The following is a 26740-nucleotide window of genomic DNA, read 5'->3' as shown; positions in this document are numbered from 1 at the left end:
AACTTGAAGGTCTTGTAGATGAGGACACTCAGCAGCAGCATCTGGTACTTTGGCAAAATTACACAATCTCAGGCCACACCCCAGACCCACAGGGTCAGAACCTGTGCTTCAGCAAGATCCCAGGGGTATTTGGGGAGCCATTCGACTGAGGAGCTTGTTCCTGTGAGGGTGGTGATGGGGTATTTGTGTGACCCAAAACAGGATCTCATTTTTACTTCCATCATTTTTCTTATAGGGAGCCTAGAAAGGAGAGGGAACGGAGGACCGTTAGAGAGCAGAAGGGCAAAAGCCTTTGATTCATTTCCATCTTCCCTTTCCAGGGTCGGGGCCTCCAAACAGTCCCTCTATTTGCAACCACCTCCAAACAGGTAAGAACTCAGAGGAGCGCAAGTCTTCAAAGAGTTTATAACTTTAGTTGAAATCAGATACAAGGCAGCACGATCCTCTCTGGTTTCTGACACTTGAATTGAAAGTGGCTGTTAAAAGGTATTGACCCATGAAATGTGTTATTCGTATAAACATTTATTTATTCATATTCAAGTGAAAGGTCAGAAAGTGAAAGGCAAGTGCGATGAAATGTGGGCAGACTGAAATAAATAGTGGGCTATGAAATGAAAAAAAATGCACAGACAAAAACTGTCATTTTCTGAGTACATCCAAAGTCTCAAATGCACTGAAATAAATTTAAAACAAAGATATTTAACAGTACTGATTAGTACCATCAGTTCATTTATTATTTTTCAATTGATTTATGCCAACCTATTTTTTTTAAGATTTATTTATTTACTTGAAAGTCAGAGTTACACAGAAAGAGAAGGAGAGGCAGAGAGAGAGAGAGAGAGAGAGAGAGAGAGAGAGAGAGAGAAATCAATCTGCTGGTTTACTCCCAATTGGCTGTGACAGCCGGAGTTGTGCCAATCCGAAGCCAGAAGCCAGGAGCTTCCTTTGGGTCTCCCATGTGGGTGCAGGGGCCCAAGGACTTGGGCCATCATCTACTGCTTTCCCAGGCCATAGCAGAGAGCTGGATTGGAAGTGGAGCAGCTGGTACTCGAACCAGTGGCCATATGGGATACTGGCACTGCAGGTGGTGGCTTTACCCGCTATGCCACAGCACCTGCCCTGCCAACCTATATTTTTAAAAATGTAGGGGCCAGCACTGTGGTACAGCAGGTTAAAGCCCCAGCCTACAGAGCCAGCATCCCATATGGGCACTAATTCCAGTCCTGGTTGCTTCCCTTATCATCCAGCTCCCTGCTACTGTTTCTGGGAAAGCAGCAGAAGATGGACTAGGTACTTGGACCCCTGAACCCACATGGGAGACCCAGAAGAAGCTCCTGGCCTTCAGATCGGCTCATCTTCGGCTTTTGCAGCCATTTGGGGAGTGAACCATCGGATGGAAGACCTCTCTTTCTCTCTCTCTCCTCCTCTCTATCTGTCTGCCTCTACCTCTCTATATACCTCTGTCACTCTGATAAATAAAAATAAATCTTTAAAAAAATGTAAAATAGTCCTGCCTGTCAAAATAGACATTCAATAAAAACTTTTGCAATAAATGAAGGAATGAATGCCATCTACTTTTGAATATAGAAAATTCTACTTTCTGTAACAGGATTAGATACCCTGAAAACCCTTCCCAACAAATAAAAATGTTCAGTAAAATACAATATATGCCATTTTAAGTTTAAAACTGTACTCTCAAATATTAGGTAAAACTCCCTAGGTCTTCAAGTAAAGAACTTATTGAAAACTAAAGTAATAGTAGCACAAGATTTGACAATCAGCGGCCCACCATGGCCTCTATAACCTAATGTTCTGGGTTTGATGCTTACAGCAGGGAAGGTGAGAAACCCGCACAAAAGGCAGAATTGAAATTGCTCTCTGCACAAAGTCAGGACACTCAAATAACTATATTTTAATGAAAGGATCATATGTGCACCAACACAAGGAGGAAATTATGAAGTTTGTAGTTTCTGGAAGGAAAAATCATTCTCTCAAGAAAATTTATAATCATGGCCAACAGTCACATGCTTTCAGGGATCAATTTTCAGCACCTATGTTTTCTGAGACAATAGAAAGCAGAATAAATTGTTCTTTAGTTGACTATACACCTGGAGTTTCTGGACCGAACAGAATGAAATTCTCTCCTGATAAATTCTCTCTCAAAGCAGGATACACAAAATTGCCAAGAACGGTTTTCTAGTGACAGGAGTCAGCAGGCAACAAAGCAGAAGTTAGGAGATAATATGGCTATTCAATATCAATGACTAAATGTATTTTAAATGATCAACATAGTATCCCATAAATATGTATAATTTATGTCTGGTAAAAGTATTTTAAATTTTAAAATGTTAATTAAAAATATCAGAGACATTAAAAACAAAACAAGGAAAAAAGATAAGTTACAATAACAAAAGAAAAAAACCTGACTCCAGAAAAGGATCTGAGTCCAATATCTAAAAATTAATAACATGTTTATTGATATAGTAAAGAAAATTCTCACTGTGTGAATTAAATATTGAATTAGCCACAGCCAAGGAGAGAACTTGTGACCTAGAAGAGATTGTTCAGGATACACCTACAAGAAATAAAATGAGAGAAAATATAAAAAGCGGCTTATGATTTTAACATAACCTAACAGAATAAGAGAATACACAAAATAGGGACTCAGAAAATGGTGTACCGACTTAGACGATTTAATATGCTAAGCACCTTGAATTAAAGGAAACTGGAATGACGTAGGGCGTAGGGGCTGCTTTGGAATCCAGGTCCTGCCTCCCTCCCCTTGTTTCTCCCCACCAGGAATACTGTGAGACATTTCTCTGAAGTTCCTTAAGGACCTAAAGTTTGGATCCACCAAAAAGAATATAATTACCTTCATTGCCCTTCCTAAAATTTCATTAGCCAGAGAAGACTAAATGCCTAAGTGGGAACGAAGGTTGAGGAATGTCATAATACCTAAATGACACAAAATAATAATTTAATTTGGTGTGTGTGTGTGTGTGTGTATATATATATATGACAGTTGTAACTAATCTACTGAACAATTGAGATGCAAAATGATGAGTATTAAACCTATAAAGGTCTTTATTTTGTTCTAAATAAGACTAAAAATGCTTATTGCCTTCCAGCTTCTTAAATCTTAAATTATTTAAATACAGTCTGTAATATTAAAATATTAAGGTAAATCAATTAAATAACAGAAGGAGAATGTACCACAGCCAAAATAGGAAAAAGGAAAAATAAAGAATCATACAAAAGATGCAAGGAAAGAGAGAAAGAAAAGCGTGTATACAAAAAAATTAGAAAACACTCAACATAATGGGTAAATCAACCCTTCTGTTATGGAGATAAGAAATATTGAAGATATAAATTTTGACAAAGAACTGTGTCCAATCAGCCACTACTCCCATCAACTATGTATCTCAAACAGGGTTGGAGACAAGAAGCTTAACCAACATTTTCTTGATTCCTATCTCAGTGTTTTTCAGCTGTAAGCAATATTGGCTGATTCTCAATAATTTAAAGAAAATTACATTTTATTAGAATAATATGGTTCAGCTTCCAAATTAAAAACATAAGAGATACAAATCCCTCTTTGTATCTGTTTTATCAGAAAAGACAGAAACCAAAGTGAGAACAAATGACTTACTTCATCAGGGCCATACAAGCAGAACAAATGAGTGCCAATGATTCTCCATTCTTGTTTCACTTTTCTCAAGCTGCAAATTACCAGTCTGATTGGCCCAGAAGGAAGGATAATTTGATTAATAGATGCACCAAGAGAACTTACAATTCAGGAAAGCAGGAGGAGTGGGCAGAATTCCCCAGATGAAAATCAAATTGCCCATTTAAAGGAAGGAAAATAAATGTAAAGCTGGCCATCTGACAAAAGTTGCAGAGAGAATTTGACTGTATTTGCTAGATCCTAATCTAAGCTTGGCAACAATTATTCTATGATGTTTGACTCAAAGGGTACATGTCTTAAATAGCTATTAAATTATCTCTTATGTACCATGATCACAAATCTAATGACAGCTGACATAAGACAATTCAAGGAACAAGTAAGCAATATTGGAGTATGATGATCAACGGGCACCCACTCTCGGATTCAAGAATAAAATAAGAAATGCAGAAGGTGAAATCAAGCCAGACAGACCCTGACAGCTAAAGAAAACACAGTGTCTCAGCTCCAACTTATTATTGCCATGCAGTTGCAGGACAACTGGAGTCAGATAATTCTCAAGAAAATAAAAAATCAGGAATATATACAAAATTTTCAGATTTTTACAAGTGGACATTAAAGTACTGTAGCAATCCACACCAAGCAAATCAACCTACTTACAGGCTATCAGTGAGCTGTGGTTCATGGCTTACTCTATCTGTGCAAGTTAACAGAGTCTGCATTCCATTCTTCTTCCCATCTTTTGTGATAAACATTTTACTTTTATGTTGGTTATAAACCTTATGGTCTATTGCTACTATGTTTGCTTTAGAGAGTCAATTGCCCTTTAGAGAGCTTAAAAATAGAAAGTGATGTTTTCTTTGTATACTTATTTTAATATTTCTGGATCTCCTCATTTCTTTCTTTTTAAAGATACTATGTTTAAAGCAGTTTAAAGTTTACAACAAAGTTCAGCAGAAAATGCCGAGAATTCTCACATACCCACAACCCCACACACATACAGCCTTCTCCATTACCCACCTTCCTCAATAGAGAGCTGCTTCCATTACAATCAACGAACCCAAATCACCCAAATCTAGTCCTCAGTAAGGTTCACTCTGGGTGTTGCACAGTCTATGGGTTTGGATAAATGTATAATGAAGTACATCCTCCACTATAGTTTCATACACAGTAATTTCAATGCCCTAAAATTCCCCTTTGAATTACCTTTGCTCCTCATGTCCTCATAGCACTGGCAACCATGAATCCTTTACTCTCTCCATAGTGCCAGTTTCTCCCTAGTGTTAATTACTTGGAATCATACCGTTTGTAGCTTTTCCAAATTGTCTCTTTACTTAGTCATATGCATTTCAAATTCTTCCATGATTTTCATATCTCGGTACCTCATTTCTTTTTCCCACTTGTCTGGAGGTACAGCAGCTTGTTCAGTTGCCTACGAAAGGTCATTTTAGTTGCTTTCAAGTTTTGGCACCTATGAATAACACTGCTTATAAACATCTGTATAAAGGCTTTCCTGTGAACATCAGTTTTCAAAGATCCTCAATGCAGGGTCAGAGGGTAAAAATGTATTTTATTTTTCTACAAGTACCCAAATGGTCTTCCAAATGGCACAGTGGCTTACGATTTAGCATTCCCACCAGCAGTGAATGACAGTTGGCTGTTGCTGCATATTGTCACCAGAATTTGGTGTAGCCACTGTGTGGGATCTGGGCCATTCCACTAGTATGTCCTGATACCTCCTTTTAATTTACAATTCTATAATGACATTCAGTGCTAAGCATATTCTGATTCTCCATCTGGATCTGGATCTTTTGTCCCTTAATAACATTTAAAAATTCTTCATATATTTTAGATATGAGTCCTTTATCAGATAGGTTTTTGCAAATATGTTCTCCTATTCTGTACCTTTTTTTTTGTATTTTTTTTTTGACAGGCAGAGTTAGACAGTGAGAGAGAGAGACAGAGAGAAAGGTCTTCCTTTTTCCATTGGTTTACCCCCCAAGTGGCCGCTACAGCCGGCACGTTGCAGCCAGCACATTGCGCCGATCCGAAGCCAGGAGCCAGGTGCTTCCACCTGGTCTCCCATGCGGGTGCAGGACCCAAGGACCTGGACCTTCCTCCACTGCACTCCTGGGCCACAGCAGAGAGCTGGCCTGGAAGAGGAGCCACCGGGGCATAATCCAGCACCCCGACCAGGACTAGAACCCGGTGTGCCGGCCCAGCAGGCAGAGGATTAGCCTAGTGAGCTGCGGTGCTGGCACTCTGCACCTTTTCTCATTCTCTTGATCCTCAAATTTGTTGAAGATTTATCTTCTTATCTGCTGGTCAAAATAGTCAGCTATCTAATCATCACTTCAAAATTTAGCATTCTTATCAATTACCAATTATTAGATATTGTAACATTTTCTTATATTGTCAAAATGTTTACCGTGACTTTTATTATTATATTTATTATTATAGTACCCAAAATAATTTTTTAAAATAATGACAGTTAATCAGGCTTAGTAGTGTTGGCATGCCGTAAGCAATAATTAAAAATATCCTTGAGGCAGGCATTTGGAACAGTGTTTAAGAAGGTAGTTGAGGAGCTGGCGCTGTGACACAGTGGGTTAAAGCTCCAGACTGCAGCGCCAGCATCCCGTATGGGCACCAGTTCGAGTCCTGGCGGCCACTTCTGATCCAGCTCTCCACTCTAACCTGGGAAAGCAGTAGAAGATGGCCCACATCCTTGGGCCCCTGCACCCGCGTGGGAGACTCCAAAGAAGCTCCTGGCTGCTAGCTTCAGATCAGCTCAGCTCTGGCCGTTGCAGCCATTTGGGTGTGAATCAGTGGATGGAAGACCTCTCTCTCTCTCTCTCTCTCTCTCTCTCTCCTCTCTCTCTGTAACCCTGTCTTTCAAATAAATCAAAAAAAAAGAAAGAAAAAGAAATAAACAAAAAAGAAGAAGAAGAAGGTAGTTGAGCTATCTGCATCTGGTATTGGGTTCAAATCCTGGCTCTGCTTCTGATTCTAGTTTCCTGTTTCCTGCTATGCACACCATGGGAGGCAGCAAGTCATGGCTCTAATAATGAAGCGCTGCCACCTGCAGGGGATACTCCGACTGCGTTCCAGGCTCCTGGTTTCAGGGGCATTTGGGGAGTGAAGCGGCAAGTGCAAGATCTCCATCTGCCGGTCACATACTCTCTCTATCTCTTTTAAAGAAAATAACATTTTAATAATTGTTTTTTTTTTAAGTATTTCATTTGTAATTTTCAATGGATGCAAAGTCAATAGCATACCTGGGCGGGGCAAAATGAAAGGCCAAAGAATAAGCATTTAGAGCTTTACAGATCCATTCATTTCACTTGACCCAAAACCAAAAAACAAAAATCTATTAATAGCATTTAAAGTATCTTAAAAAAATTGGAACTGGTTGTCACTGTTAAATTGGGAGTTTCAGTAGTTGTTTGGAAATCCATATGGTACTGTTTATTCCACTCCAGTAGATCAATAGGAATTTCAAGCTTCATTACCATTTGTACTGATACAAATAGGCATGGAAAGACCCCTGTGCTGACACTGATGACACAGGACCCTTGGTGAAAGTTTCTACTAGTTCATCCTGATTATTTTAACCTTGTATCATTTATTAGAGTTTTGCCTTTCCTATAACATAGGCAAAGTAGGCCCAGTATGCTTTCATTTTATATTAAAAATGCTGCAAAATTCCCCTTTATGTAAACCGGTAGGAGGGGCTCTGATCTTACCTAGTTCTCTGGAAAAAAAAAGAAGTGACCCACTATAGGCATAAGAAAAAAGATTGATTTAATTGTCTCAAGGAAACAAAGCAAATCAAAGACAAGCATGACATAGCAGATTCAAAGAAGGTGAGTGAGGGGCCTTAGATCTAAAGTAAACAAAAGTTAACAGATGGTGGAAGTGAAGGGGAGACATAGAACCTAGCAGTTAAAAAACCCGTGTCCCAGAACAGGGTGCCTGGGTTCAATGTCTGGCTTCAGTTTGGAATGAATTCTCAAGTATATGCCCATGCCCTTACCCAAAATGTGTTATTCAAATTTGTTCCATTCTTGCTCACTTTGTAAATTTGTTAAAGATAATGTGGAGAAGATAAAACAAAGGAAAAAATTTAAGAACATCCTTATTTAAATGTTTTCACTAGTAAACTGTCACCAACTATTAGCATATCTTTGTAGATAAAAATCGTGTTCATCATGTTCGAGTATATATCATAAATTAGAAGCTAATTATAATTTTTCACCTCTTTTTTTAATCTTTGGTTCTTTTATTCCTGGCTAACTTTGGTTCACCTTATTCAGAAATGGCATAGTATCAATTTTCAAACCTGTATGCAATAGTGGAACTTTAATGAGAAAATGGAATTTTAAGAAAGGGAAAATAAGTTTAACTCAATCTATTTGCCTTCAAAGCAAATGAAAATGGAATCATACTTGAAATAGCAAAAAAATGAATACACAGAAACAGGAACTCATCATAGAATTGCTTCACAAAGAAATATTAGAGCAAGGAGCAACTCAATTTCATGTGGTGCAATCTGAATGTGCTGTATGTAATTAAAATTAATGTAATTGAAACCATCTCTGCACCATGGTTCAGTTAGGTCATTTAAATGTTGCATTAGAAAAATCTAAAATCATTTTAAAGCAAAACAGAAGAGACAGTTATTTCTTTCCATTTAATTCAGGTGCAATCTAAGATCCTAACAAGGAAAAAGTGTGTGATCCATTTACTCTCTGCTTTGAGATGCTTTTGCTCCAAAGGTAACTTCAATGTTAATTATGGAGAAACGTTCTTAACTCTCATCCCTACTCACCAAAGACTTCTTTAGATACCTTGATACTTGTCATTTCAATATGATCTGCACTGTTCCTTTGTAGTATTTCCTAGAATAAGTTATTTTGTGTCAGTATTTAAGATATGTTATTCTGCCTCATGAGATTATAGCATCTGTGACACCAGGAACAATATACTGTGATTTTCATATTTCTAATGCCAAAAAAAATTTGGTATAATGAATGATAATGAAGGTTAAGACAATACTAGAAATAGATTTGTATGATAAATGGATTAAATGGATAAGAGATAGATGAACAAGAGGGATGAGAGAGGAAATACATATATATATACATAAACATAAAATTACAAAATTTTAGAATTACCATTCATTTCATATCAATTAATGCTCCTGTAAAAGCAAGTTTGAGACAAGGACTTACTTGCCTATAGTTCATTTGAGAGAAAATACAAATGAGACGTAAATCAAGGGACACAGGAGAGCAAGGTCAATGAAATGCCCATTAATGAATGAGCTGATTGCTTTGGGAAGCCTGTACTCAATCCCAGAGGGACACTCTGAGAAGTCTGTCTCTGACTCAGAACCATCTCATCACAACATGGAAACTGGAACATTCATCTACCAACTTCAATCTACTTCCCATTGGTTGAGGTTGGGAGTGGTGTGACAGTGAATTTTAGGTGTCAGCTTAATCATTTTAAGGAAGACTTAGATATCTGGTAAATACTTCTCTTATATCTGGTAAATTCTTCATTCTGGGTACATCTTATAGTGTGACTCCATAAAAGATTGACATGTGAAAGGGTGGACTAGGTGAGGAATATCTGTTTTTGGTCTGAGCTGGTATCATCTGATCAACTGGAGAGCTGGACAGAACAAAACAAACAAACAAACAAAAAAAAAAAACAGAGGAAAGATGAGTTTTCTCTTTGTCTCTTTGATCTGGGACACCTTTCTCCTTTTCTTGAATGTAAGAACTTCAGATTCTCAAGCCTTTGGACTCTAGTACTTGCACAAGTCTGCATTGATGTATCCCTCTCCTCCTCCTACCACTCCAAACCTGTTCTTAAACCTTAGCCTTCGACTGGGAGTGAAATCCTAAGCTTCCCTGGTTCTGAGACGTCCCAACTCAGACCGTTCTACTTTAACAGCTTCTCTGGTTCTCCTGCTCGAAGATGGTCAACTATGCCCCTCCTCAGCTTCTATAATCATGTGAGCCAATTCTAAGAATCTCTGATCATCCAAGTGTAACTCTCTATACATGTGAATATTATTGGTTTTGTCTCTCTGCAGAACCCTGATACAGAAAAAATGTTGATTTCCACCCTATCCCTTGTTGCTTGGAAACAAAATGCATGTGGTGGGGAATGTTATCTTATTGAAAGTCAGGTGATACTTCCCATTGGGTCTGGATTTATGAATGAACTCAAGTAGTCTGAGAATAAGATATTCGGCCACTAACATCTGCTATAGTGATAGGGTGAGAAATACAGTGTTGGAAAATTCTTATATTTGTAGAATATGATGAAGGTAGTACTATTAGTTCTCATTGAAGAAGTAGAGTAATATGACTGAATGCCAAGATTGGCTCTTGTGGCTCTCTTAATCAAAGAATTTTAGGCATCTGTTTTCTTTGTAAACCAAGTCTACAAGCTTGTGTCAAAAAAGAATTCAAGAAAGAATTCTTTGCAATTGACCGTGAACATTGGCTAATTTCATTAATAACTACTTACCTGAAAGACTTGCATGGGAATTCCAGTTTGAGCTGCAATGCTACTCAACCAAATGCTGAGAAATATCTAAGAAAGTCTAGAGAACTTGAAGAGTTCAACAATCTAGGATTTATTTGTACAAATAGTTCACTATCCTTCTGGGGTAGAACTCAGCCAGAAGAAAAGTTTCCAGGTATATGATCATATTATATATGTTATACAGTCAAATATATGTTCATAATATTGTCTGTTATCACAGTACCATAGATGCTATCCTGAGTCTTAGGAAAAAGATTTTATAATAAAGGAGGGAGTGAGATGAACCTGTAAAGTGGATGTTGACTGCATACTGACAGAAAAGGGAAGAAAGGCTACTTTAGATCCTTTGGATCCCATTGCTTCAGATAGTGACCACTTTGGCTGGGACAAAAGTCAGCATGTGTCAGTTTGTAGTAGCATCATAGCTGGATTAGCACATGTAACACATAGTTTATATTTAGAATATTGCAATAGCTCTTGTGACATTTTTTAAAAGATTTATCTATGTATTTATTCTGTTAGGTGTCAGATATGGGAGATAAATAAGACTAGTGATTGCAAAACATTTTGTGCAGCAGAAATCTTGCTTCTAGTAAAAGCTTTTGTGTTTGTCTAATATATATATAAATATTTTATATATATATATATATATATATATATATATAAACAGAACTGCTATAGTTAACCTGGGTGTAAGAGAAGAGGGAAGGCAGAGTGGGCAGAATCTCACGGCCCCATCCCTATATCTGTCCTTCCCAGCAACTATTAAAACACCTGGAGGAACCCTTGTGGCTCTTTGAGCATAGTTTAAAAATCACTGACCTAGATTATAATGACATATTATGCTCTTACCGTGTTTCAGAGCTCACAGGATGATTTAAAGCGTACTATCTGTGTCTCTCCTGCTTCAGCACTCAGATTCTATTTAAGCATATCAGTTGAAAGCACTTGATAACGATGCCTTCCATCAAGATTATTTTATTTATGTGAAAGGCAGAGTGACAGACCATGGGAAAGACTAGAGGTAGAGATTTTACATCCACTGGTTCATTCCATAAATTGCAGTAGAAGCTGGGTCTGGTCCAGGCCAAAGCCAGGAGCCAGGAACTCCATTCTGGTCTCCCACATGGGTGTCAGGGGCCCAAGTACTGGGGCTATCTTCCACTACCTTCCCAGGCACATTAGCAGGGAGCTGAATTGGAGGCAGAGCCTGGCACTGGGAACATTAGAAATTGGCTTAAACTGCTCCTCTTCCAATCCAGCTCTCTGCTCTGGCCTGGGAAAGCAGTGGAAGATGGCCTAAGTGCTTGGGCCCCTGCACCCACGTGGGAGACCCGGAAGAAGCTCCTGGCTCAGATTGGCACAGCTCCGGCCATTGTGGCCATTTGGGGAGTGAACCAATGGAAGGAAGACCTTTCTCTCTGTCTCTCCCTCTGTCTGTAACTCTACCTCTCAAATAAATAAATAAAATCTTCAAAAAAAGGTGAAGAAAATAAAAATGCTCTCTAAATTATACTGTACTGAAAAAAATTCAAAATTAAATTATGTTTTGTTTTCCTCATTATACCTAATGGAATTAGATTTAAGATTGTCCTTAACATCATTTCCAGGGACTGGAGTTATGGTGCAAGCTGGATTCACAACTCTCTGAAAATCAAGCAATACCTTCTGTTTCTCTTACCATATTCTAGTTCTCCTTTCTATTCAAAATATCTGCCCATGAATCAGCCTCTTCAGTTAAACCATGTGACTGTAAAGTCAGGTCATATCTCAAATCCATCAGCTTTCGCTTGCTGACTACCAGGAAGTCTGCATTTCCCCTTTGCTGCTTGCTTTCTAATTTCTAAACTCCCTGTCTATTCCTCATTCTAGCATGTTTCACAGCTTATGGAGGAGCAATGAGCGCATGTCAGAGTGTGCCTGAAAACGAATGCATGGCTTGTATGAGTGTGTAGGAATGCGTTTATGACTGTGCATGTGATTCTTACTAGACAGTGAAATTAGACAGTGAAATTTCCTTAACAAAATTATGTCTATCTTTGCATCCTTAACAGTACTTAAAGCTATGCCTTGGGCAAAGTGGACAATCAATAAATGCTTATTGAATTGAGGCTTTTTTTTTTTTTTCCTGAATTAAAGAGGAAAAGCCTCTAGGACTTTAGTATCAGGGGCAAAAATCGATTAGATATTTCCACTAAAAATAGAACTAAACATTAGTACATGTTGTTCTATTTATTATTTCATTAATCACCTTAAGTGATTAATAGGACCAGAATTGTGGCCCAATGTGTTAAGCCACTACCTGCAACTCCAGTATCCCACATGGGTGCCAATTCAAGTCTTGGCTGCTCCACTTCCTATTCAGCTCCCTGCTAATGTGCCTGGGAAAGCACAGGAAGATGGCACAAGTCATGGGGCCCCCACACCAGTGTAGGAGACATGGATGAAGCTCCTGGCTCCTGGCCTAACACTGGCCATTGTGGTCATTTGGGGGTGAACTAGCAGATGGAAGATCTCTCTCTCTCTCTCTCTCTCTCTATATATATATATATATATATATAACCCTCTCTCTCTTCCTCCCTGTAACTCCCTTTCAAATAAAAAAAAGGAAGATTTTTTTAAAAGATTTTATTTATTTGAAAGAGTCACAGAGAGGCAGAAATAGAGAGACACATTTTCCATCCACTGTTTCATTCCCCAAATAACTGCAATGGCTGGAGCTGGACCAATCCGAAGGCAGGAGCCAGGAGCTTCTTCCGAGTGGGTCTCCCACATGGGTACAGGGGCCCAAGCAGCTGGGCCATCATCTGCTGCTTTCCCAGGCACATCAGCAGGGAGGTGGATCAAAAGTGGAGCAGCCCAGACATGGGATGCACTAAAGCACTGGCCCCAGAATGATTTAAAAGATAGGAAAAAATATTACCTCCCTCATGATAAAATTTGTTATTTAGAAAAAAAACTAATAAATTTATTTTCCTTGGCAAGTATTTCCTAAGAAAAGATACAGCACAAATAAAGGATTCCATAAGTATAGAAATTTTTGAAATGCCAGTGAAACAAAGTTGAATGAATCTGTTTGCCAAGGGATCTCAATGTATTTTTAATGCCTTCTGAATATCAGAGACACTGTATAGATAGTTTCCTAAGCATGTTTTTCCACAGAAGCCTTTTCTGCCAGAGAATATTGGCACTGTGATAATGGTTAGTGAAGCTTTGGGGAGACAATCAGCATGACTATTAATCTATTTTAACATCAATATGAATCTATTGTAGAGACTACATCACTTCTGCAAGAGATAGAAAACTTAACTTCCAGCAAATTTAATAGTCTATCCATACTAAAATATCTCTGGAAAATTAAGAATTCAATAAAAATGAATTTACTAATGTAAGCCATGTTATAGTTCCATATTATATTATATTACATTATATCACATTGTAAAATATATATTATATTAGTTCACTAATATAATAGTGAACGATTTGTTGCCATATGCATCAAAATAATTAAATGCTTGATTAAAATAGTATATATGCACTTCTTCAGTTCAAAACACCAGCTAAACAATTTTCATAAATATGTGAGTCTAGGACATGAAATTTTGATTGTGTGAAAGTTAGCACTTAACATCTGAAGGAGTTCTTAAACAATCTTAAGTCATTTAATTTATAAGTACTTAATTTTTACCCATTAAAAACCCTTTCCTTTATACAGACACTAACTCTATTTATAAAAATATGTCTTGGTAAAGCTTGAATAATATTTTTATTTTTGTGAATTAGCTATATCAAAGTCAACCATATGATAAGAATGGATGACATTGAAAAGTAAAAATATAGCTAATAATTGCTAGTCCACCTACTGAATTATATGGAGATTTTTTGATTTGGTAATAATAGTTATTAAAACTTAATTTCCATTGTTTTAGGGTTAGCTGGTAGTCTTATTAATGTGTAATTACTCTAATCAACTTCTAATGTATAAAATACCCAAAGGAGAATTTATATTAATCTATAATTCCTTGAAAGTTTCTGTTTCTTAGCAGCACTAGAGTATTAACTATGATTATTATTTACTATTTCCCAATTTTTTAAAAAGATTTAATTATTTTTAAAGTCTGCATTACAGAGAGAGGATAAGACAGAGACCTTCCATCCACTGGTTCACTCCCCAGATGGTCACAATGGTCAGCTCTGCTCCAGGCTGAAGCCAGGAGCCAGGAACTTCATCCAGGCCTCCCATCTGGGTGGCAAGGGCCCAAACACCTGCGCCATCTCCTACTGCTTTTCCTATGCCATCAGCAGGGAGATGGATTGGAAGTGGAGCAGGCAAGACACAGACCGATACCAATATGAGATGCCAGCATTGCAGGTGGTGGCTTTACCCATTATGCCACCAGCCAGCCCCTCTCAATTTTCCAAAATTAATCTTTAAAAACATACATTGTTTTATTGTTTAGATATTATAAAATCAACAAAATAGTGATTTGAGACTAAAATCAGCCTATTCAACAAAAACTTAAGAAATGAACACTTTTTACCTAACTTCTTAGCCCACTAGCCATGATTATTTCAGTTGAAATCCTGTAGTCATGTTTACAAGTGGAGCATAAGATATGTAATAGAATATGAACCTGTTCTTTTCTTTTTAGCTGGGACATGGACAGGAGACTGAAAAGCAAACAGCAATTATCCAACCTCTACCAAATGTAACATATACCTTCACTAGATGAGGGAAGCCATGTTAATAGATTGGTCAAGACTGGAGAAAAGTTAAAAAGTTACTCTGGTGAGGGTGTAATGACACATCCCATTAAGGTATCCCTTGGCATGCCCATATTCTTGTGGGAATACTGGTTCAAATACCTGCTCCTCCATTTCTGATCCACATTCCTGCTAAGGTACCTGAGAAGGCAATGATGGCAGCCCAACTACTTGGGTCTCTGCTACCCCTGTGGGAAACCCAGACAGAGTTCTAGGTTCCTGGCTTCTGCCTAGCCCATCCTTGATTGTTGCAGGCATTCGTAGAGTAAACCAACAGATTAAAGATCTCTCTCTTGCTCGCTCTCGCTCTCTTTCTCTCTCTCCCTTCCTCCCCCACCCACCCAATTTCTCTGTCACTCTTTCAAGTAAAAAACAATTTTTAGAAAAAAACACTGTAGGATAGGGTGAATGGTGAGGTAAATAAATCAGCAGAAATAACTAACTGCATTTCAGTTTTGAGCCACTTAAGTTTTCTGATTTAAGAAAATAAAATCCCTCCATCTTTCTTAAGCTATTTCAAGTGAAAAATGAATTTATGCTATTTGCCATCTCAAAGTTTTAAATAGCACATTCATAGAATTAGCTTTAGCATAATTATCATTACAACATTCTTTTGCCAATATCTCCCAATCAAAAACCAGAATACATCAGCTGTCATTGAAGAAGTCGGTGTATTACACATTCCAGCAAGAGAGAATGCTCAGCCTGGGGAACTGTGGAGCATTGCTCTAGATGGTGTTAGAACACATTCATTATAGATTTTGGGTTTATGATAAAAGAGAGTCTATAAGTAGCAGGGTATTGCTCTGGGTTTGATCTATAAGGCATACTAATTGTCACATCTGCCTGAAAAACAAAGGATTCTTTTATTCATTTATTCTTCTACCACTGCCCTAATTAATTGGTTAAATATATTTTGGAAGAAACTGGTGTAATTATTACTATAATTATTAGCTATTTTTCTACTCACCTTTGAATGAATTTTTTGCAATCTCTTAAAAGAGTTCTTTCATCAATGGTGTTGAACCATGCTTTCTAAAATAAAATTGAATTTTTGAACTCAGACTTAATAGATGCAATTTGAAATGTAATAGGAAAATTTAAAGTGGAGGGAATAAGATTATATATTTCTGACCCCTTGCATATACTTTACCACATTCCTAGAACCAGTGAAATTAATGCAAGAAATTGCTATCATCTTTAACCTTCTACATTATCAATGAATAGCTGTCAGAAATTTGAGTGTGGTCAGAATCCTTTAAAGCAAAAACTGAAAGATAGTAATTTAATGGGATTCTATTATGTTGGTTGTTAGTTTTCTCTAACAACTGTTAGCACAGATACACCCACTGATCTACCAGTGATCTCAGACTTGCAGGAAAGAAATATCTCTGTGAGCACACTGCACATACAAGTATAAGTCTAAGGTAAATTTTATGACAATACAACAACTTGTGAGCTAGAAGAAATGATGCTCCCATGCTCTTTTTCATGAGCTCTCTTATGTGCCATCACACTTCTTCATGAACCAAAGAAAGTGCGCAGATGCCAACCATATTACGCACCTGCAAGGACAAAGTGCTGAGTCAGCCTCACCCCATGTTAACAAAGATGTACAGTAGGAAACATGAACAATGCTGAAACGAGAAGAACCAAGAGCCGAAGGTAGGAGGATATAAGGAAGAGGATATGAAAATCACTCAGGCCCCCAAAACTCAAGTCTCTCAATTCCCATGTCAGAATCTCAGAGAAGGAGACTCTAATTGTCCCAGCATAAAAGTTCAGGGGTTGCTTTAAAAATTATCAAAAGCTGTTTCCATGGCTATTTGAATGAAGAATCAATCCCCATTAAAAAAAATGAAGAAAAGGGAAAAACTAAAAGAATAACTAAAGAAAACATACTGGGTACCCTTAGAAGATTTCAATCAAGTTATTTCTCCAGGGTACGTTTTCAGGAGTACAGATGTTTGATATACCACGTCTTAGGGAGAACTGGCCACACTACCATTCCTTGTTCGAGCTGTCACTGGCCTGTGACTACAGCTCTGTGACCTGTAGTGAGTCCCACTCACCCAGGCATAACCTGCCCACACCTTTCATCTAACCACCCCTGTATATTCTTTATGTACTGCATTAATGGTTCTCTTTTGAGGATACAGGATGCTAAGGTGCTTTTCTGAACACTTGTAGATGGACCTGGAAGAGAAGGAAATTTAACACTCCACAAAACACATCTCTGTCTAGGGGAAGTTAGGCATCAGTGGAAACATTCTTGCCCTTTCACCCTCCCAAGAGATTTCCCTGAACCACATCCACATGACTTCTCTATAAACAATCCAACCACATCAAATAGATTCACGCACAGCTATCGGTTCAGTAGCACAGCCTCACATCGACTGTCTCTGCAAACCTACCTAACTTTCCTTGTCCCCCACGTCTGCTCCCTAGACGTCCTCTCCCTAATTAAGTGAAAACCGTAAGACTTTACCTAAGGCTTTGATTCATCTGGGGAAATCAGACTAAGCCAAAGAGAGAGGAGGTTCTTTAATTCATTGATCTGCTCATTGAACAAAACACACACACGGAGAACATGAGGAAGCTGATGCTTTCACATGCTTCATATAATGCTTCAAAGCGTTCATGGAGCCCATGCTAAATGTCAGCAACTGTACTTTTCAGTGGGGATACAGTGTGCATAATAAGCACTCGCTGGGTCCTCAAGAAGCTTACAGCCCCTTTGGAGAGACAGAAAGGCCAAGTCGATAAATAATAAGCATAAGTTGTGATAAGCAAGAAGACGGAAATAAGACAGCATTCTGAGGTAGAAAGTAGATTCGACTCAGATAGGATTGGATGCGAGGCGGCAGTGGGTGTGGTTTAGCAGACAGATTTCTTAGTTGGAACCAACAGAAGCTGATTCCAGCTGGTTACCAGAAACTAGTGCCAATAGATGGGATGCCTTACAAAATGATTGGAGGGGATGGAAGATCAGGCTGCGACACAAAGCCTACAGAACAAAAGCCAAAACCACACACAGAAGTGGCTTGAAAATTAGCTACTGTTGTTTCTGCTGATCCACCCTAGAGAAATTGCAACTATCCTCTACAGTCACTGTCAAGGTGACAGTCAAACACTGTGAAATTGCCACAGTTTCCACTGTTGTCACCGAAAGCCAGGCACCTCTGTTGCTTTCAGCGACAGCCAAAAAGAAACACCGCTTAGAACGTTGGGAAAACACATTCGGTTGGTGGGTCCTGCTCACCTATGTGCTGCTAATGCAAGGGATCACGAGATTTTTGAATCAAGTTTCTTAAGCTACTCAAGGGAAATCCATTATGAAAAGGATTCCCATAAATACGGGGTGGAAGCTTAAATGGAGAGGTATCCATTAGAGGACTGCACAAAGCCTTTGGGGAATAAAGGAATTACCATGTAAAAATCACAAGAAGGTTGTATTCCTATCTAGATAGGAACATAACAGGGTGAAGAAATGCTGTACCCAGAATACAAAAGACAAGGGCAAAAACTGAGTTTGGGTAAAATGATAAGGTTGAAAATGTTGACAAGGCTGAGTCATGCAGGACAGGATCTCACCATGTGCTGACTTTTAGTTATCTTCTGTCTAGACAGTCTAGATACTGTCTATGCTGTTTTTAGTAAGGAGAAAATTTGGAGTCTCTAAACCACAACTGTGAACTTGGAAACTCATTTTCTCTGCATTGTAAAGAGTTCAGGCACCCAATAAATATTCATGTGGAATGAATGGGTGACACAAAAAAAGAATTTCCATATAAAGGTTTTGGTCTTAAAATTATTTAATAAGAATTGAACATTTTCATTTGGATGCTAATATTCTGAAAATTGGAAGTATATGACTAATAATCATGTTCTCCAACTATTTATGATATTTTGAAGAATAGAACTAGAAAATATTTTATTGCTGTCTCTAAGTAAACCATAACCATGTGCATATTTTCTTTAAATCACAATATAAATCTCAAATAATTACTTATGTAATGGATAAATGTGTTACAGAGTTTCTGCATGCATTTATTTTTATATCACTAGGGATTAGGTTTTAAACATTTCTTTCAGAAGTTCAACCTTGAACAATATTTAAGGACAAATATTGTGTCACTTTAAAGCATTGAAAGTATTAATGTGTAGTGTGTAAAATATTTCTACAATGTGATATAAGCTATTTTACACAGCATATGTTAATATATCACATCATCTATTCACTATCTAAAATGATTCAGGATAGACATATATAAATCTTTTATATTGGGAGAGAAATATGTGCAGAAATAAATTCATTTTGAGCTATCTGACTACCTGTCACATGTTTTCTGAGTTGTGGACAGAGATTACTTATAATAACAATTAATAGATAGTATTAATGTAGCAATACTACACACCAGAATGGATATATGAGGTACTATATTTACTCCCCACATCATTAAATAGATTATTGTTTCCATCTTTACAGATAAGAAAATGGTGGTTTGCAGAGGCTTACTGACCTTCCAAATAGTGTCAGGCTGAGACCAAAAAGCAATGTCATGGCTATGTGGAACACATGAGGATACCAACCAGGTCCTTGATCAAATAATAAGATGATTTTTGTATCATTCCACAATATCACCAGTTTATGAACATTCCTCAATAAAAATCTCCACTAGTTTGGAAATAAAATAGAAAAATAACTTTAAATAAGTAATTTGTGATTGGTCACAGGAACAAGGACACTGAATCATCCAGATCTGAATCTAGAGCAAGTTGTTTTTCTCTTTTTCCATTTTCTTCACAAGTGATGGGGAAGGAACTACAGGGAGGAAAGGAGATAACTACCACTCAGTTATTTTCCTGGGCAAAAGACAAAAGACACCTCTAAGGTAGAGCTGCTTCCTAACCAGGAAACAAAGCACACCCCTAAGAAGCCCTTCCAGGCACAGGATACCACGCACTCTGACACATTTTCAGATGCCGTACATGGTGACTTGATATGCTTTTATGTGTCATTGATTCAAGTATACGAGGTTACCTCCAAAAGTTATTGGAAATATGGAATTACAAGACAAATTTGTTTTGGTGTAAAATTGCTTCAAATCTAGGAATAGTTTTTTTTCATAATATTAACTTTCCATGAACTTCTTGAAGACCCTGCATATGCAATAGCTTCTCCTTTCCAAAATAATGACAAAAGGCTCAACTCCAAAAGTATAAACCTCACTATGTATAGACCCTTCAAATGGAAGCAGGGACAGTATTCAGAGGAAAGACTGGTAATTAGGAAGCAATAGCATATCCATTGTGACATGAGACATCACATTTGCTCCTCATATCAGACAGTGTGGTTAAGATTTTATTCTAATATCTATATAGAAGAAGAAATATTCAGAAAAAGTGTACATGGAGATAGGGATATGTTAATGGGTGTTGCAAGCCTCATATGAAAGTATATCCAGGCATAACTGCTACCCTCAGGATCTGCCTTTCTCTGGAATATAACCTGCAACCAACTATGGGAAAATGTAGTTATGGGAGGCCCCAGAAAGTGTCTCTTGCATTCACAAATATGTTTTCTCTGCAGCTGTTAAAATAGTAATTTTTTTTTGTAACTCTTAGCTCCCTAAAACCACAAAGGTGTGGTGTTCCAGTGAGCAATACTTGCGGCAATCTTTTCATCAGTTAGTAACTTTTTGAAAATTTCTCAAAGCTTCACTGTGCAAATTGAGAAGAAAGCCTCTGGATTCATTTCTGAATTAAGATCTACCTTTCTTAATAGCTTCTAGCTCTAGTTCAATATCTAAATATACTGGTTTCCTCATACTAATGTTTGTGTTATATTTCTTAGAGTGATGGTAAAAGGCAAAATCCACACTTTTTTTTTCTGATGTTACCAGGATAGCTACTCCAACTTGGTCTTAAATTTTGTATGTCTGAAAATCTAATTTAGTTCACCCAAAGGACAGATTAATACCAACAAAATTAACAAATAGTACTTTCTAACTCAGATGCCAACATATTAAATTTTAAAAATATTTATTCTCTAGGGACATAAATATTAATGTATTTAGTGTACTGTGGCTGAAAATTTTTAGTCATTTTGATTTATGATTATGCATTCATCAATGTATTTTCTTAGTAATGAATTTTTAGGAAAGTTAGCTGTTCCTTCTTTATAGATAACAAAGGTAAATCACAAAGTAGTCTTCTTAAATCATTTAAGCCATGTACAGTGGGAAAATGCCAACTTGATTCTTACTCTACAAATGCAAATTTTTCAGATGTTTCCATTAAAATGATGGACTTGACTACAAAAAAAATGATTCTCTTCATTTGTGATCTTCCAGCAATTTTATCACAGAATCAATTTAAATGTTCAGGTACTTGAACTGCTCTCTTGTTGACCAGTATTCAAAATAATTTTTTTTAATTTTTTTTTATATTTAAAGGCATATTTACAGACAGACAGATAGACAAAGAGAGAAAGGTCTTTCATCCATTGACTCACTCCTCAAACAGCCACAACAGCTGAGCTGAGCCGATCCAAGGCCAGGATCCAGGAATATTTCTGGGTCTCTCATGTGAGTACAGGGGCCCAAGCACTTGGGCCATCTTCCACTGCTTTCCCGTACCGTAAGCAGAGAGCTGGATCAGAAGAAGAGCAGCCAGGACATGAACCAGCACCCATTTGGGATGCTGGCACCACAGGCAGAGGCTTAGCCTACCATGCCACAGTGCCAGCCCCAAATTATTATTATTTCTGTGAAATACAGGTCATACTTTGAATAAGAGAGAAAAAAATAAAAAATAAAAAAGGAGACAGTTCTGTTGTTTTTAGATTCCAATTTACCTTTTCCTACTTTCAATAAATAATTTTGTCTTTCATCTCAAAAAGAAATTACAACTGATACCATCTCATATATTTAATGCCAATATTTGTATCTTTAAAAATGTTAAATATCCTAAAAGTAAGTATGATATGATGGCTTATATTCACTTCATAATGTGGCTACTAGTCTCCATCAAAAGATTATTTAAAAGCAAGGGAAAGAATCATCCAAAACAGAAAATATCTCCCACAGCTGTTTTGGATCAGTTTTACATACAATTTTTACAGCTGTTGTTCTTTACTACCTTTTTTTCTCTTTACTACCTTTTCCATGGACATATTTTAAAGTACTTTTTATTCTCTAGTGTTGTGAATGGGGGACATGCATTTGGCAGATGTAGGGTAGCACAACATTTACAACCTGCACAATTACAATAGAGATTTGGCTATAACAGGGATTGAGATATAACTAATGGAAAAAATAAAACAAACATTAAAATATTTCTAAGATAAATGTAAATAATTTATATCCTCAGCTCACAATAAAAATTATTTGTATAAACAGTTCGTTCATCACTTAAATATTATAATCAATGGCAAATCTGAGTCTTTTTCCCATGTACACATCTGAAAATAGTTCAAAAAGAGCTGCAATTATTCCTTTCTCCATTTTATGAAATCTCTGCTATTACCCATTAAGTTGAATATCTTTAAGATGAGAAGCAGCGTATTGCCTACACAGAGAATTTTAACTGTGTCTTACAGGAAGATTGGTATGCCATTAACTGAACAAATTTTCTCATAAGTTACTTCTGAAATGTAAAGGATCAACTGTTTTGTGTAGGAAATTGGAGACTTCATATTGACAATTTAATTTAGTCTTCTTGAGTCCACATACTAGTGTGTCAGGATAGGATTTGGGCTTGTGGCATATAAAGAAAGTTGGAGCTTCCTGTGTTTTTTTTTTTTTTTTTCCATTTCTCTACAAAGGAATCATGTCTCAAATTAGGTCAGAAAATAACATTATATTAAGAAATTATCGACAAAGAATCACAAGTGTCATCTTTTTACTTGAGATGATAGTTTAGTTTAATAATAACTTTCCTTTTTAACTCTCTTCTGGCCCATATATTTGTGGATATTAATTGATTTGCATGTGTGTGGCTGTAACATCTATGTCTGTTTTATCCTGAAGCTCTGTGACCTTATTTTGCTCCTACTCCAGATGAAACATTTTTCAGCCATTTTTACTAATCTACCCAGGTCCAAGTGCTTAACTGCATGAAAAGTCCCAGAGAGGAGATAAAAAAAAAAACCAGAGGCTTCCTAATGCTTGCTACCTCAAATATTTAACCTGTTTAAATGCTACAAAGGCTGGGACAATGGTGGGTCAAGTATTATTCCCGAAGCTCTACAACTTGCATCTCTAGGTTTAGAGAGTTGGGTCTTTAATGGAGTCCATTAGTTCTACTATGCAATATTTTGCAACTAAATCTCAGAGATGTCACTTCAGGAAAAAATAGATCCTACAGTGTGGGCAGGGTTATTGTGGACATCTATTATAAGAAAATTATGTTAAAAATCTAGATATATATATATTTGTGGTTGTAGCATCAGACTTTTGAAACAAGCTACCTTTACATTTATTCTAACCATCACCTTTCTCATCATTATTCCCTGAAATGCATTGAATTCCAACTAGTGTTTTATCATGGGCATTCATTATATAAAGTGATCACAAATTTCAGAAGACTTCATTAAGAAGTTAGATTTTCCATATCTAGTTTCCAGTGGACTGATCATTAAGCACATTGCTATTGTTTAGCTCACTGTATAACTAGTATGAGGGTTTAAGTTTAAGCCTCCTTTGGGGAATCAACATAGTAGAAATTCTTTGGTCTTACTGTATGCATAAATGGCTAATTAGAGGAGTGGGACAGAGGAAATACAAGGTAAGTCAAGATAATCTCGTGGTGCCATGAAGTAAGGAAATACTAAAAAAAAAAAAAATGTAGAGGCCAGCACTGTGGCTTAGCAGGTAAAGCTGCCACCTGCAGTGCCAGCATCCCATATGGGTGCCAGTTCAAGTCCTGTCTGCTCCACTTCCAATCCAGCTCTCTGCTATGGCCTGGGGAAGCAGTAGAAGATGGCCCAAGTCCTTGGGCCCTTGCAACCATGTAGGAGGCCCAGAAGAAGCTCCTGGCTCCTGGCTCCTGGCTCCTGGCTTCGGATCAGCGTAGCTCCGGCTGTTGCAGCCAATTGGGAAGTGAACCAGCGGATGGAAGATTCTCTCTCTCTATTTCTCTCTCTCTGCCTCTCCTTCTCTCTCTGTGTAACTCTGACTTTCAAATAAATAAATATATTTTTTTAAAAAAAATAAAAAATTTATAGAGGCATACCCAAAGGACACAGGAATCAACTTGAATGAACTTCAGTGGCCAAATCTGGGACACTCAGAGGAGCAAAATAATAATGATAACAATATATTATAACTCATAGAATAAATTAAACATCCATGTGCTGTATAGACATAAATAATTGAATAAACAAATAAATGGAAACTCTTTCTTCTAACAAAATTCCAAATAATGAATTGAGAACGAATTTGTTGGAAATTAAAACTTCAACCTTTGCAATATCACACTATAACTGTATCAGGTAAGACTCAATAGATGTAAAAAATAATAAGCAAAATGTTGATGAGGCAGAATATTTACATAGTCTGTAGGTATATCCCTCAAAGTATATATTAAAAAGGACCAACACATAAAGAAGCCAAGGCAACACAGCAAGTAATTGAATGTGTGACTGTAGATTGATACCTAAGTCATATAAAGACATAAGTGAGACAGTTGACCAGATTTGAATAAGATATGCAGATTAGTTAATAATGTTGCATCAATGTTACTTTCCTGGTTTTATCATTGTACTGTGGTTATGTAAGATGAGAACATGTGGGAAATCTATTTGAAGAGTATAAAAGAATTCTCTGGGACCTTTTGCAAGACTAAAATTATTTCAAAAATAAAAAAATTTAAAAATGTTAAAAATCATTAAACGAATTTATGGACCGGCACCGCAGGTCACTAGGCTAATCCTCCGCCTGCAGCGCCGGGGTCTACTGCCAGTTGGGGTGCCGGATTCTGTTTGGGTTGCTCCTCTTCCAGTCCTGCTCTCTGCTCTGGCCTGGGAGTGCAGTGGAGGATGGCCCAAGTGCTTGGGTCCCTGCACCCGCATGGGAGACCAGGAGAAAGCAGCTGGCTCCTGGCTTCGGATCGGTGCAGCGTGCTGGCTGTAGCGGCCATTTGGGGGGTAAACCAAAGGAAGGAAGACCTTTCTCTCTCTCTCTCTCTCTCTCTCTCTCTCTCTATTGCTCTCACTGTCTAACTCTGCCTGCCAAAAAAAAAAAAAAAAAAAAAAAGAATTTATGACTCTCAAAACATTTGCATTTTTCTGAAATCTTTTCAGGAACAAATTTATGAAGGCAGCTCTTACTTGACATCAGCATACGCAAGAAACTTGAGCCACCATCATCTACCTTTGTATGTAGATGCCTTTTCCTGATAAAAGCAATCTCTAGTCCATACTATAGCTCAAAGGATCTTTTCATACCTATGTACAATCATGACACTTGCCTTCTATGACTAATTTCTCTCCAGGGTCATGAACCCTGAGTAAGAGGGTCTTCACAATGAGAGCTCTTATACTACAGTGTAGCTTTCTTTTCTTCTTTGGCTCATTAACTCTTCTAACCTTTTGAATTCTAGCTTAAGCCTTTCAATCCTTATTTACTTGGTCAAACGTCCCTCTCACAGATACCATAACACATGATTCTCTCTTTTTATCTTCTTTCAGTTGTAATTTTACATTTCCTATGGCTATTTTTGTGCTAGTATTGCTAGCTCAAAATGCTAATTTTTAGCATTCTTATTGAAGTATAAACTACAAGAGAACTCAATCAACATTATGTCTCCAACATTTAGAGCAAAATATAGCATTCAGTAAATATTTGGTGAATGAATGACAAACATAAGCCACATACAAAAGTATCTATACATGACTCTTCCAAATAATTGGAAGAAACTTTTCTAAAAGTAATAGATGAAATAAAAGTATATTCTTTGTTTTCACAAATAAACATGATTTTAAAATATTCATTTCTTTGACTTATCTTGCTACAAAACCTAAGTTTATATATGAAACACATTCTGGAATTTCATGAAGCAATATTTCTCCTGACATTATTAAGATAGAATATTGGAACATGTACTTAGTTTTTTTATTCTTTTCCAAGAGAATTTTAGTAGGTTACTTCAAGAATAGACATTCTTAAACAGAATAATATAAGAAGAAACAATATCAGAAAATGAAAACAGAAATGTTTCAGCAGAATAATCAACTTACTTGCTGTGATTAGGATCCCTTTTGCCTCAGGGCTTCTAGGCAGCAGAAGCAAAGGGAAAAGTCTTTACCGGAAAGAAGCAATTATACCATTTATTTAGACAGGTCTATATTTTCTTATTCTTGGCAACATTACATTTAGGTTTAATATCAAAGAATGGTAAAGTAGCAATGACCCCAGAGTGCTTATGATTCTTCCTCTAGCATGGTATCTCACAAAGCTAGATTTGAACCCTGTTTTTGTTAACTTATAAACTGCATATTTTTGCAATGGTTAAAAGAGAAGTGACTTTTAACTGAAGGTTTTGTAAGAATTTAATGTGATTATGCATGCACATATTTTGGTTATAGCGATCTGTGTATGTGTCTGTGTATTATCTTCTCTGTATTCATTTCCTATCATGAAACATGTTTCATTTCTACAAAATGTGCTGGTAGATACATGCTTTATGGTAGAGAAAGGGGGTTCTCAGAAGTGATTTTGGAAAACG

At 37.1% G+C, this 26740-nt stretch overlaps 1 pseudogene; it reads left to right on the top strand.

Moving 5' to 3' along the window:
• The window catches only part of LOC100355601 (AP-1 complex subunit mu-2-like), a 127544-nt pseudogene that overhangs the window by 33882 nt on the left and 66922 nt on the right, over positions 1 to 26740 (top strand).

Source organism: Oryctolagus cuniculus, chromosome 2 (genome assembly GCF_051225735.1).
Source record: "Oryctolagus cuniculus isolate XC-2025 breed Fujian yellow rabbit chromosome 2, ASM5122573v1, whole genome shotgun sequence".
In the NCBI taxonomy this organism is placed as follows: domain Eukaryota; kingdom Metazoa; phylum Chordata; class Mammalia; order Lagomorpha; family Leporidae; genus Oryctolagus; species Oryctolagus cuniculus.
Note: the sequence above shows the minus strand (reverse complement) of the source record. Positions and strands in the feature narration are given on the sequence as shown.